Source organism: Pteronotus mesoamericanus, unplaced genomic scaffold (genome assembly GCF_021234165.1).
Source record: "Pteronotus mesoamericanus isolate MK-2021 breed Mesoamerican mustached bat unplaced genomic scaffold, CSHL_Meso_final contig_105, whole genome shotgun sequence".
Classification (NCBI taxonomy): Eukaryota; Metazoa; Chordata; class Mammalia; order Chiroptera; family Mormoopidae; genus Pteronotus; species Pteronotus mesoamericanus.
The window spans coordinates 3193953-3205478 of NW_026555006.1; the positions used below are offsets into that span (position 1 = coordinate 3193953).

Genomic DNA, 11526 nt, shown 5'->3' on the forward strand with positions numbered 1-11526 from the left:
CTCTCCAGCTCTTGTTTGTTGATTTATTAATAATAGACATTCTGGCAGGTGTGAAGTGATATATTATTGTGGTTTTAATTTGCATCTTTCTGATGGCTAGTGCTGTTGAGCATTTTTTCATGTTTATTGGCCATCTGTATGTCCTCCTTGGAGAATTGTCTATTCAGTTCCTTTTCCCATTTTTTAATTTTTTAATTGGGTTGTTTGTCTTCCTGGTGTTGAGTCATATGAGTTCTTTACATATTTTGGAGATTAAACCCTTGTCCAATATATCATTGGCAAATATGTCCTCCCATACAGTCAGTTCCCTTTTCATTTTAATGATGGTTTCTTTAGCTGCACAGAAACTTTTAAATTTGATATAGTCTCATTTGTTTATTTTTTCCCTTATTTTCCTTGCCCTAGGAGATATATTGGCAAAAATTTTGCGATGTGGAATATCTGAAATTTTATTGCCTATGTTTTCTGCTAGAATGTTTATGGTATCTCAACTTATATTTAAGTCCTCTGTCCATTTTTAGTTTATTCTGGTGTAAGTTGGTGGTCTAGTTTCTTTTTCTTTTTTCTTTTCTTTCTTTCTTTTTTTTTTTTTTTTTTTTTTTTGCATGTACCAGTCCTGTCCTTCCAACATCATTTATTGTGTTTTTTTTTAATTTTATTTTTTATTTTATTACTAAGGACCTGCTTGAGTAGTGGGATAGGGAGGAACCATGCTAAAGCGTGACCAATGAGGAGGCAAGAGAGCCTGTCTGTTCCCAGGAGTAGTTCTTACTAGTCTTTAGCCCGGTGACTGACTGGGGGCTCTAGTCATTCCAGAGGAAGATGAATGGACATGTGGTGATCAAACAAACATTTTCTCCCTGGCCCCAGAGAAGCTGGCTCCAGATATTGGGATCAATCCTGAATGTTCATGTGTTGCATTTACTTTTACAAAAAAAAAAGTGTGTGTATATATATCTATATCTATATCTATATATACATATAGATATAGATATATAGAATAATACAAAACAAAAACCCTTCTGGGGTTTCTAGTGGCTGTTGAAATATTCCCACATGTGATCCTCCCAAAATACGCCATTCCTCACATCAGGGTAGGATGAGCTCCTTGACTTATAAGGGGTAGGAGTTCGTCCTGCTGTGTGTTAGAGTCCCTCCCCTGTCTTATGGTGTCACGGCAGTGAAATGTGTCTTGAGAATGTCCAGGTGTGTCTTTCACTGTGTCTGATTTCTGAATCGTGTTCCAGTTGCTTGACCCTGCTACTTGGTACTAGCACACATTTTGAGCATAACTACTAAATCTTTTTTCCAGACCAGTATAATAAAGGAGTCATGTGCAATAAAAAAAAAAAAAACCTGTTTTTACTCCATTGTACGCTTGTGCCCACTTTGTTAAATATTAATTGACCATAGAGACATGGGTTTATTTCTGACCTTTCTATTCTGTTCCATTGACCTACGTGTCTGTTCTTATGCCAGTACCAGAGTGTCTTGATTACAGTAGCCTTGTAATATAGCTTAAAATCAGGAACTGTGATCCCTCCTACTTTGTTCTTCTTTCTCAAGATTGCTGAGGCTATTCAGGGTCTTTTTTTGTTCCATATAAATTTTGGGGATATTTGTTCTAGATCTGCGAAGTATTCCATTGATATTTTTTTTAGGAATTGCATTGAATCTATAGATTGCTTTGGGTAGTATGCACATTTTAATCATGTTAATTCTTCCAATGCATGAACACAGTATATGCTTCTCTTTATTTGTAGCATCCTCAATTTCTTTCTTTAGTGTACAGACCTTTTACCTCCTTTGGTTAAATTTATGCCTAGGTACTTTATTTTCCTTGTTGCTATTGTAGATGGGGTTTCCCCCCCTAGTTTCTCTTTCTGATAATTCACTGTTGGTGTACAAGAATGCCTTCACTTTCTGCACATTGACTTTGCTTACTGTTACTTTGCTGAATTCACTTATTAGGTCAAGTAGTTTTTTGGTGGAGACTCTAGGGTTTTCTAAGTACACTATCATGTCATCTGAGAATAATGTCAGTTTTACTTCTTCCTTTCCAATTTGGATGCCTTTTATTTCTTTTTCTTATCTAATCACTGTGACTAGAACTTCCAGTACTATTTTGAATAACAGTGGTAAAAGCAGGCACCCTTGTCTTGTTTCAGATCTTAAGGGAAACACTTTTAGTTTTTGCCCATGGAGTATGATGTCGCAGTAGGTTTCTCATATATGGCCTTTATTATGTTGAGGTATGCTCCCTCTTGTCCCACTTTGCTGAATGTTTATATCATAAATGGGCACTGATTTTTGTCAAATGCTTTTTCAGCATCACTGATATAAGCACGTGATTTTTGTCTTTCATTTTGTTTATATGATGTATTACATTTATTGATTTGTGAATGTTATACCGTCCTTGCATCCCAGGGATATATCCCACTTGCTCATGTTGTGTGATCTGTTTAATGTATTGCTCGATCCAGACTACCAATATTTTGTTGAGGATTTTACCATCTATGTTCATCAGAGATATTGGCCAGTAATTTTCTTCCTTTGTTGTGCCTTTACCTGGTTTAGAATGAGGATAACACTGGCTTGTAAAAAGAGTTTGGGAGTCTTCCCTCTTCTTGAATTTTTTGAAATAGTTTGAGAAGGATAGGTGTTAGTTCTTCTTTGAATGTTTGGTAAAATTAGCCTGTGAAACCACACAGTCCAGGAATTTTGTGCCCCAGGAGTTTTTTGATTACTGCTTCAATTTCTCTAGTTGTTATCAGACTGTTCATCTTTCTGTCTCTACTTGATTCAGTTTTGGGATATTGGATGTTTCCAGAAATTTGTCCATTTCGCCTAGGTTATCCAGTGTCTTGGCATATAGTTGCTTATAGTAATATTTTACAATCCTTTGTATTTCTGTAGTATTGGTTGTTGCTTCTCTCCTTTCGTTTCTGATTTTAGTTATTTGGATCCTCTTTCTTTTTTGCTTGATGAGTCTGGTTAAAGGTTTGTCAATTTTGTTTATCTTTTCAAAGCACCAGCATTGATTCTTTGGATTTATTTTTTAGTCTCTGTGTCACTTAATTCTGCTCTGATCTTGATTATTTCTTTCCTTCTACTCCCTCTGGGCTTTGTTGTTGTTCCTCTAGCTTTTTTAAATGTAGGGCTGGGATGTTGGAGCTTTTTTAAAATCATCTTTAAGTAGGCCCCGTATTACTATGAACTTCCCTCTCAGGACTGCCTTCACTGGGCCCCATAGGTTTTGGGCTATTGTGTGTTCATTTTCATTTGTTTCTAGATATTTTTTATTTCTTTCTTGATCTCACTGTTAACCCATTCATTATTTAAAAACACATTATTCAGTCTCCATGTATTTGAATGTTTTTAAGTTTTTTCCCTGAAGTTGGTTTCTAGTTTCAAGCCATTATGATTCGAGAAGATGCTTCATATGATTTCAATTTTTTTGAATTTGTTAAGGCTTGTTGTGTCCAATTGCATTTTAAAGTGTATCTATTTATATTATTTTTTACAATAACAATTGTGGGAGTCATAGAAGGAGAAGAGAGCAAGAAAAGGGCAAAGACAATATATGAAGAAATAATGGCTGAAAACTTCCCATAGTTGAGGAAAGACATGAATATAAGTTCAAAAAACGCCTAGTAAGATGAATTCAAAGACCCACACCAAGACACATTATAATCAAACATTCAAGAGCCAAAGCCAAGAAGCAAATATTAAAATCATCAAGAGATAATCAAAGCACCACATGTAAGGGATCCTCAATAAAATGATCAGCAGATTACATATCAGGCAAGAAAGCAATGGGTCAATATATTCGAAGTGCTAAAAAGAAATGTCAATCAAGAATCCTGTATCTGACAAAATTGTCCTTCGAAAGTTAGGGGAAATCAAGACATTCCCAGATAAACAATAGCTGATGAAGTTCAAGACCACTAAAACTGCCCTGCAAGAAATTCTCAAGGGAGTCCTGCAAGGTGAAATGAAAGGACACTAGACAGTATGGTGATGCTGTAAGAAGAAATAGAGATCTTAATAAAGGTGACTATATGGGTAATTATAAAAGCCAGTATCATTGTAACAATGGTTTGTAACTGTACTTTTGATTTTCTATATGATTTGAGACTAATACATTTAAAGATAAAAAACAATTATTAGTATAAAAGCTAGATCACTGTAACTGTTTTGTATCTCTATATCATTCTTTTCCTACAATTTAGAAAGTCGGTACAATTAAAAGAATTATTAGTTTATGTTTTAGGGCAGACAATGCATAAAGATGGAATTTTGTGACATCAACAACAAAATAGGGTTGTGATAGGTACGTAAAGGAGCTGAGTTTTTGTCTGTTATTATAGTTAAGCTGCTGTCTACATCAGGATATCCAAATCTGTAGAAGACTTTTATGAGTTTATTTGAGTGAAACAGAATATGCCTGGAAGTAATATTTCAACAGACTGAGAAAATATTCTGGAGAATGATAGTTTTGAAGTATCTTTTATTCATTTAGAATTAAGGAGGGAACTAAGGAAGATTACAAGAAGGTGGAGAAAGCAAAGCAGGGAAATCTTTGTGATTAGATTACTAAGTAGTGAACAAGATAATGTGCTTTCTGGAGGGTCTGAAAAATGTATTACTCCTGCATTTCAAAGGTGTGTTAACTCAGATGCACAAGAACAATGGACAGGGCTTCCTTAAGGCAAAGAGAAATGTTTTTATAGGCCTGGTACCTGACTACCCACCATGACCTGCCCAGTCAGGAATTTAATGATTAGATCATTTTGTGAGGTTACTTTCAGATTTATTGCAGTTACCTTTTTTTATACACACTGATAAAATTTCAAATTAGAATGTTCCAACTTTAGGATACTAAATGTAATCCTAATGCTAACCACAAAGATAATAACTATAGAATGTACAAAAAGAAAATTAAGAAGGAATTTTAACATTCACTACAAAAAAATCAACTAAACACTAAAGACAGAAATGCAGGAAATAAGAGATAAAAAAACTATACAGCATATGGAAAACAAATAGTACAATGACAGAAGTAAATAATTTCTTGTCAATAATTAATTTTAATGTAAATCGATTGAACTCTCTGATCAAAAGACAGAGATTGATTAGACAATCATATACTTTACAAAGTATCCCCCCGCCACTTCCAGTCCTCACCTGGTACCATGCAATTGTCACAATATTATTGACTATATTCCGTATGTTGTACTTTACATCCCCATGACTTTTGTAACTACTTATTTGTACTTCTTTGTCTGTTCACCACTTTCTCTCAGTCCCCCAACCCCTCCCACCAGTCTGCCCTCTGTGTCTATGAATCTGTCAATTTTGTTAACTCACTTATTTTGTTCTTTAGATTCCACATATAAGTGAAACCATATAGTTTTTGTTTTTCTCTGACTAACTTATTTCACTGAGCCCTCTACACACATCCATGCAGTCGCAAATGGTAAGATTTCATTCTTTTTTATGTCTGAGAAATATTCCATTGTGTATATGTATGCCCACTTTTTTATCCACTTGTCTATTGATGGGCACTGGAATTGCTTCCATATCTTGGTTATTGTAAATAATGCTGCAGTGAACATGGGGTATATATATTCTTTCAAATTAGTGTTTTGGGTTTCTTCTGATATATAAACAGAACTGGAATCACTGGGTCAAATGCTGTACACCCAAAACCAATAAAATTAATATTGAAAGTTAACAGTACTAGCATAATAAAAAACATACACATATATAAAGAAAAGCTTAAAAGAAAGAATAAAATAAAGGAAAAAGTGAAGATTTATAATAAAATTAACTTTGATTATGTAAGTGACTTTTAGCCAGAAAATAAATATTCTGAATACAGTACAATGTTGAATATTGTGCAGGTGGTGGTCTATGACAATTCTACTACATACTCTATACAAAAACAAATAAATGCTGAAATTTTAAAGAAATAATCTACACCATGCAAAATTTTCCTAATCTACTAATGGACAAAAATTTGTTAAAGGTTGAAAGTGTATTAATTTGTATCTGTGGATATGAACAGGATGTGAACATTTCTGACTCTCAACAGAAATATGATTCAGTACAAACTCAGTAGCCTTTAGAATGATGAAAATGTTCTATGTCTTCATTGCAATATTGGCTACACAGCATATACAGTTGTCAAAACTCATTGACTTGTACAGTTAAGATCTGTACATTTAACTGAGTATAAAATACACTTTGATAAAAATTAAGTTGGAAGAAAGAAAAAAAGAGATCGGCAGAATTGATTAAAAACACATGAGATTCTGTTTACAAGAGATTCACTTGAGATCAAAAGACACAAACAGGTTGAAAGTGAAAGTATGGAAAAAGATATTACATGCAAATACTAGCTAAAAGAGATCAGGAGTAACTATAACAACATTAGATTAAACACACTTTAAATCAAAAAAGATTATAAGATGCAAAGAAGAATATTATATATTAATAAAAGTTTCAGTACAGCAAGAAAATATAAACAAACATTTAGGTACTTAATGACAGGCCATCAAATCCTTATTGTACATCAAAGACACTATTCACAGAATGAAAAGGCAACCCACAGAATGGGAGAGATATTTGCAAATCATATAACTGATGAAGTATTAATACCCAGAATACATAGAGAACTCCTTACACTCAACAACAAAAGACAAAAAAAAAAACCCATTACAAAAATGGGCAAAGCACCTGAATAGACATATCTCCAAAGACGATATATGAATGGCCAATAAGCACATGTAAAGGTCTCAACATCACTGATCATTAAGGAAATGCAAATCATACTATAATGAGATACTATTTCAAACATATAGGATAGCTAATATGAAAAACAGAAATCAACAAGTATTGGCAAGGACATAGAGAAACTGGAACACTTGTGCTGGTGGGAGTGTAAAATAGCACAACCACTGTGGAAAATAGTATGAAGTTTACTCAAAAAATTAAAACTACAATTACCACATGGCTCAGCAATTCCACTTCTGGGTATGTACCCAAAAGGCTAGAAAGAAGGGTCCCAATGAGGTATCTGTACACCATGATCATATCAACATCATTTTAAATAGCCAAGCTATAGAAACAACCTAAATGTCTATCAACAGATGAATGGGTAAAGAAAATGTAGGATATACATACAATGAAATATTATTCAGTCTTAAAAGGAAGGAAGTTTTGCAGTATGTTGCAACATGAATAAACTTTGAAGGTATTATGCTAAGTGAAATAAGGCAGTTAGAAAAAGAGAAAATACTACATTATTCCATGTATATGAGAAACTTAGTCAAGATCATGAAGACAGAAAGTATAGTGATGGTTGCCAGAGGTTAAGAGGCGGAAAGAATTGGGAGTTATTGCTTAATAGATATAGAGTTTCAGTTTTGCAATGTGTTATAGGAGTAGAAGGTGGTGACAGCTGCACAACAATATGAATGTATTTAATACTACAGAACTGAACACTTTGAAATGATTGAGATGGTAAATTTTATGTGTGTTTTACCACTGTCTTAGAAAACCATAAGTCATATCAGGTTACCCATCAGTTCAATATCCTTTAATAGTTTCCACCTCATTCAGAATAAAAGTCAAAGACCTCATTATGAGCCACATGGCCCTTCATGATTTGAACCCCCTCTCTTTATCACTCCACCTTCATCTTGCTATCTACCTCTCCCACACTGTTCCTGCCTCACTTGTTTCAAGCCCTCTGCATTTGATTCCATCTTTTGCAATGTACTCCCCACATATATGGGATTGGCACCTTTTATTTCACTGGTAAGGCTCTGCTTGGCTGCCCTACTGAAAATTGCAACAATACCTACCACACACTCCCTATCCCCATTCCCTACTTTACTTTTCTTTTTAACATTTATAATCTAATGTGCAACATATTTTGCTGATATACATTTATCTTTTTATTGATTATACCTCCAAACAGAATATAAACTCCGGAAGACAGGGACTTTTGTCTGAGTGATCTTATGATTCACATAAAATAATCAACAATATTTGTTGGAATAATGAAATAATATGGTTTAAGTAGTTAATCTAGACCTGACTGGTGTGGCTCAGTGGACTGGACAATGTCCTGCAAACTGAAAAACTTTTCGGTTTGAGTCCCAGTCAGGGCACAGGCCTCAGCTGCCTGCCAGGTCCTCAGTGGGGGACGCGTGAGAGGCACCCAATCAATGTTCCTCTCACCCATCGATGTTTCTCTCCCTCTCTTTCTCCCTCTCTTCCTCCCCCAAAAAATAAATAAATACAATCTTTAAAAAAAGAAGTTAATCTACATTTTACATATATTCAAAAATGATCCATCTATTTCACCAGTCTGTATAATGTTTTTCTGAACTATTTACAGTCTCTGAATGCTAGGACTTCCTAATTATAACTTAGAACTCTGCCTATGTCACTAAATCTTCTCTTCTTTTCTTCCATGCCACAAATGAGGCTAAATGAAGTTGGAGGTAAAGGCTTTAGGTTTAGACTGACCTGGATTTATTTTATTTTATTTTTCCTGTATATAAACAGTTTATTTACTCTGAACAGCAACACAGACAAAATGCCAAATAAACACAAAGGAAGTGGTGTGGAAACAAGAGGCTGACTGACTTTGGATCTGAGGTTCATAGCAACACATCCCGGGTTCTGCAAAGAGAGGGACAGAGGCTCGAGAGCAGGGGACAGGCCGATTTCTTTTTCATACAGCCAGCTGGAGGCTCTGTGTAGCTCTGACAGTGGGAAGCATGCTTGCACCCACGAGCAAAAGGAACTAGCTCCTCAGGCACTTGTAGAACTATAAAAGTTTTTAATTTTACAGCAGTTGAAATACTGACATCAATATTAAAATAAAAGCAAGTTTTACATAACAATCAAAAATACAAAAGACTGAAGGAAGAGACCCTGTATAAAAAACTGGGCAATCCAGCAAGTGGAGAACTGTGTGCCAGTGGTAGAAATGGAAAACGGCACCCGCCTAACTCCTCTAGGTGACTAGTAATTGTACAGAGCAATGCTAGATCTGCAAATGTTGTAAGCAAGTTCTTGCCAAACCAATCCCTTCCTTTTGATGTTGCCGCCGGTCGCTGCTTATGAGGGTGCAAACTTCTCAGCTTGTGCTCGAACCCTTTTCTCATAGTCCACTCTGTTTTGGCAGTAAATTGTGTAGGCCTCTGCTTGAGCTGGATCTTGGATGATTGGTTCATTTAGAAGTTCCTATACTCCTAGTAAGATCTGCTTAATTGTGATGGCTGGCCTCCAGTCCTTGTCTTCCTCGAGGATGGACAGGCATACAGTGCCAGAAGGATACCCGTTCGGGTGAGATAATGGTGGTTCAAATTTGCATTTCAGAGGTGAGGATGGACAGTCGTCTTTGAAGAGCATCCATAGTTTAAACAAGCCTCCTTCCCAAGGGCTCCCTTTCTCTCCTGGAATGGCGCACTCCCGATTCATGGGGTTCATTGTGCCGCCAGGATTTTTTGTTGGGACAGCCACAAAACCAAATGGGTGGTCTTTTCTCCAAGCTTTCCTCTCCTGGGCAAGTCTGCTGAGGGCGATCCCCGACATATTCAAAGTCCTAGGGCGGTGGCGGCCCGGCGAGCAAGGTGGACTAGGCGGCGGCGACGGAAGCGGTGCGGCGCTTCCTTTCTGACCTGGATTTATATCCCAGATACTCCAATTGATAGTGTAGGGTTTTTAACCTCTCTGTGCTCCCATTGTTGTAAAGACAATGTGGAAAAGTGCAAAAAGTATATTAGCTTAGGAATCTGAGAGTATTGGGTTCCAATGTGGTTGCAACTTTGGGCGATTTATTTAATACATCGCTTAGTCTCAATTTCCTCATTTATACAGTAAGGATATCTCCTTTATTGGGTTCTTGAAAAAATGTGCAGTAAAGCACCTGACATAGAGAGTAACCAATTAATGTTCATTTCTGTTACTAATATAGGATAGCCATTAATTTTCTGGCCAAAGTAACTTTGCTCATTGGTAAGAAAGCACCCATCCTAGAGATTTTTTCTTCATGACTGCCACCCTCCTAACAAGTCTAGGATGATTGTGTTTCAATATAATAACTCATATCATTAGGGACTAAAACCAGAAGCATATTTCTATTAGCAAGATTTTCCCCGCCAATACACATCCCTAAGGGAATGGAAGGCAATAGCAAGCACTGCCAACTTACAACATTCCTTTTGCATCCACTCTCTGTTTCCTATTACAGGTGGAATCTCATTTTAATGAATACCATTTTAAACATCTGTTTCTACATAGTGAGGCTATTTCTGTGTTCTAGCAGATGGGCCACAGGGACTATGCTTTGTTAACTTGACTAAAACAAATTCTAAAAAAAATTTAAAACTCTTTATTTACAAGTACTGTCTCTGCAGAAACAAGCAGAGGTACTTTTGTAAGTGATATACCTTGACAGTAGGATACTTCCAAGAAAACAGAATAGGGCTAGGTGGATGGGTTGAAGGCACAGGGGACTGGAAAGCAAGAGGAAGAAAAAATGGAGCAAAGCCCTCAAGTGAGGTTTGTTAGAAAGTACAAACCTTGCCCTGGCCGGTGTGGCTCAGTTGGTTGGAACGTCATCCTCTAACCAAGAAGTTTGAGTTCTATTCAGATCAGGGCATATACCTAAGTTGTGGTTCAGTCTTCCACTGGCTTGTACCCCTTTCAGGCCTGACCAATTCCTGGTCTGGGCACTGACAGGAGGGAACCAATCAATGCTTCTCTCATATATCAGTATTTCTCTCTCTCCTTTCCTGTCTCTTTAGAAAGCAATGAAAAAGTGTCCTAGGGTGAGGATAAAAATATAAAAGAGAGAGAGAGAGAGAGAGAAGAAGAAGGAAGGACCTTAAGCTAGAACTGCACTTATAAACATAACCCTTCTTCTTCCAGGGCATACTTCACGTGCTACCTCCTCTACAGAGCCGTTCCAATTCCCTTCAGACATAAAACTCAGTTCTCTGACTCCTGTACTCAACACTTGGTCTGAATCTGTGCAGTAGTGTTTACCATTGCCCATCACACCTTTACAGACAGTTGTTTTTGTTCTCTGTGCCTTTTACCCACCAAGACTGTGAGCTCAGATTTTAAGACAAAGATTGATTCAACTTCCTTTGACCAATACCTAGTACAGAGCCTAATATATGGTAGATATTTAATGTTATAAATGAATTTAATATATATGAATAAGTATTGATATGCTTGAGTTGAATATTTTTACCTATCTTGGATGCTCCTCGAGAGCAAAATATAGCTTTCATTTCCACAGGATTTGACATACAAATGCTCATTGCCACATGTTTCTTGACAAAATTACTTAAATTAGTATGCCAAAATTGGTAAAAAAAAAAAAAAAAAAAAAAAAGGCCAAACTGAACTTTTGACTTTAATTTTTTTCAGGACTTGGATGTACAACTAAATCTACGACACGTTGTTGAATTAAGCACTAATAGTAAGTAACTAAAA

The 11526-nt window shown here is 36.1% G+C and overlaps 1 pseudogene; it reads right to left on the minus strand.

Moving 5' to 3' along the window:
* Positions 1-9069: 9069 nt before the first annotated feature.
* Positions 9070-9685, minus strand: LOC129069672 (SUMO-conjugating enzyme UBC9-like; annotated as a pseudogene).
* Between the last annotated feature and the right edge of the window lie 1841 nt (positions 9686-11526).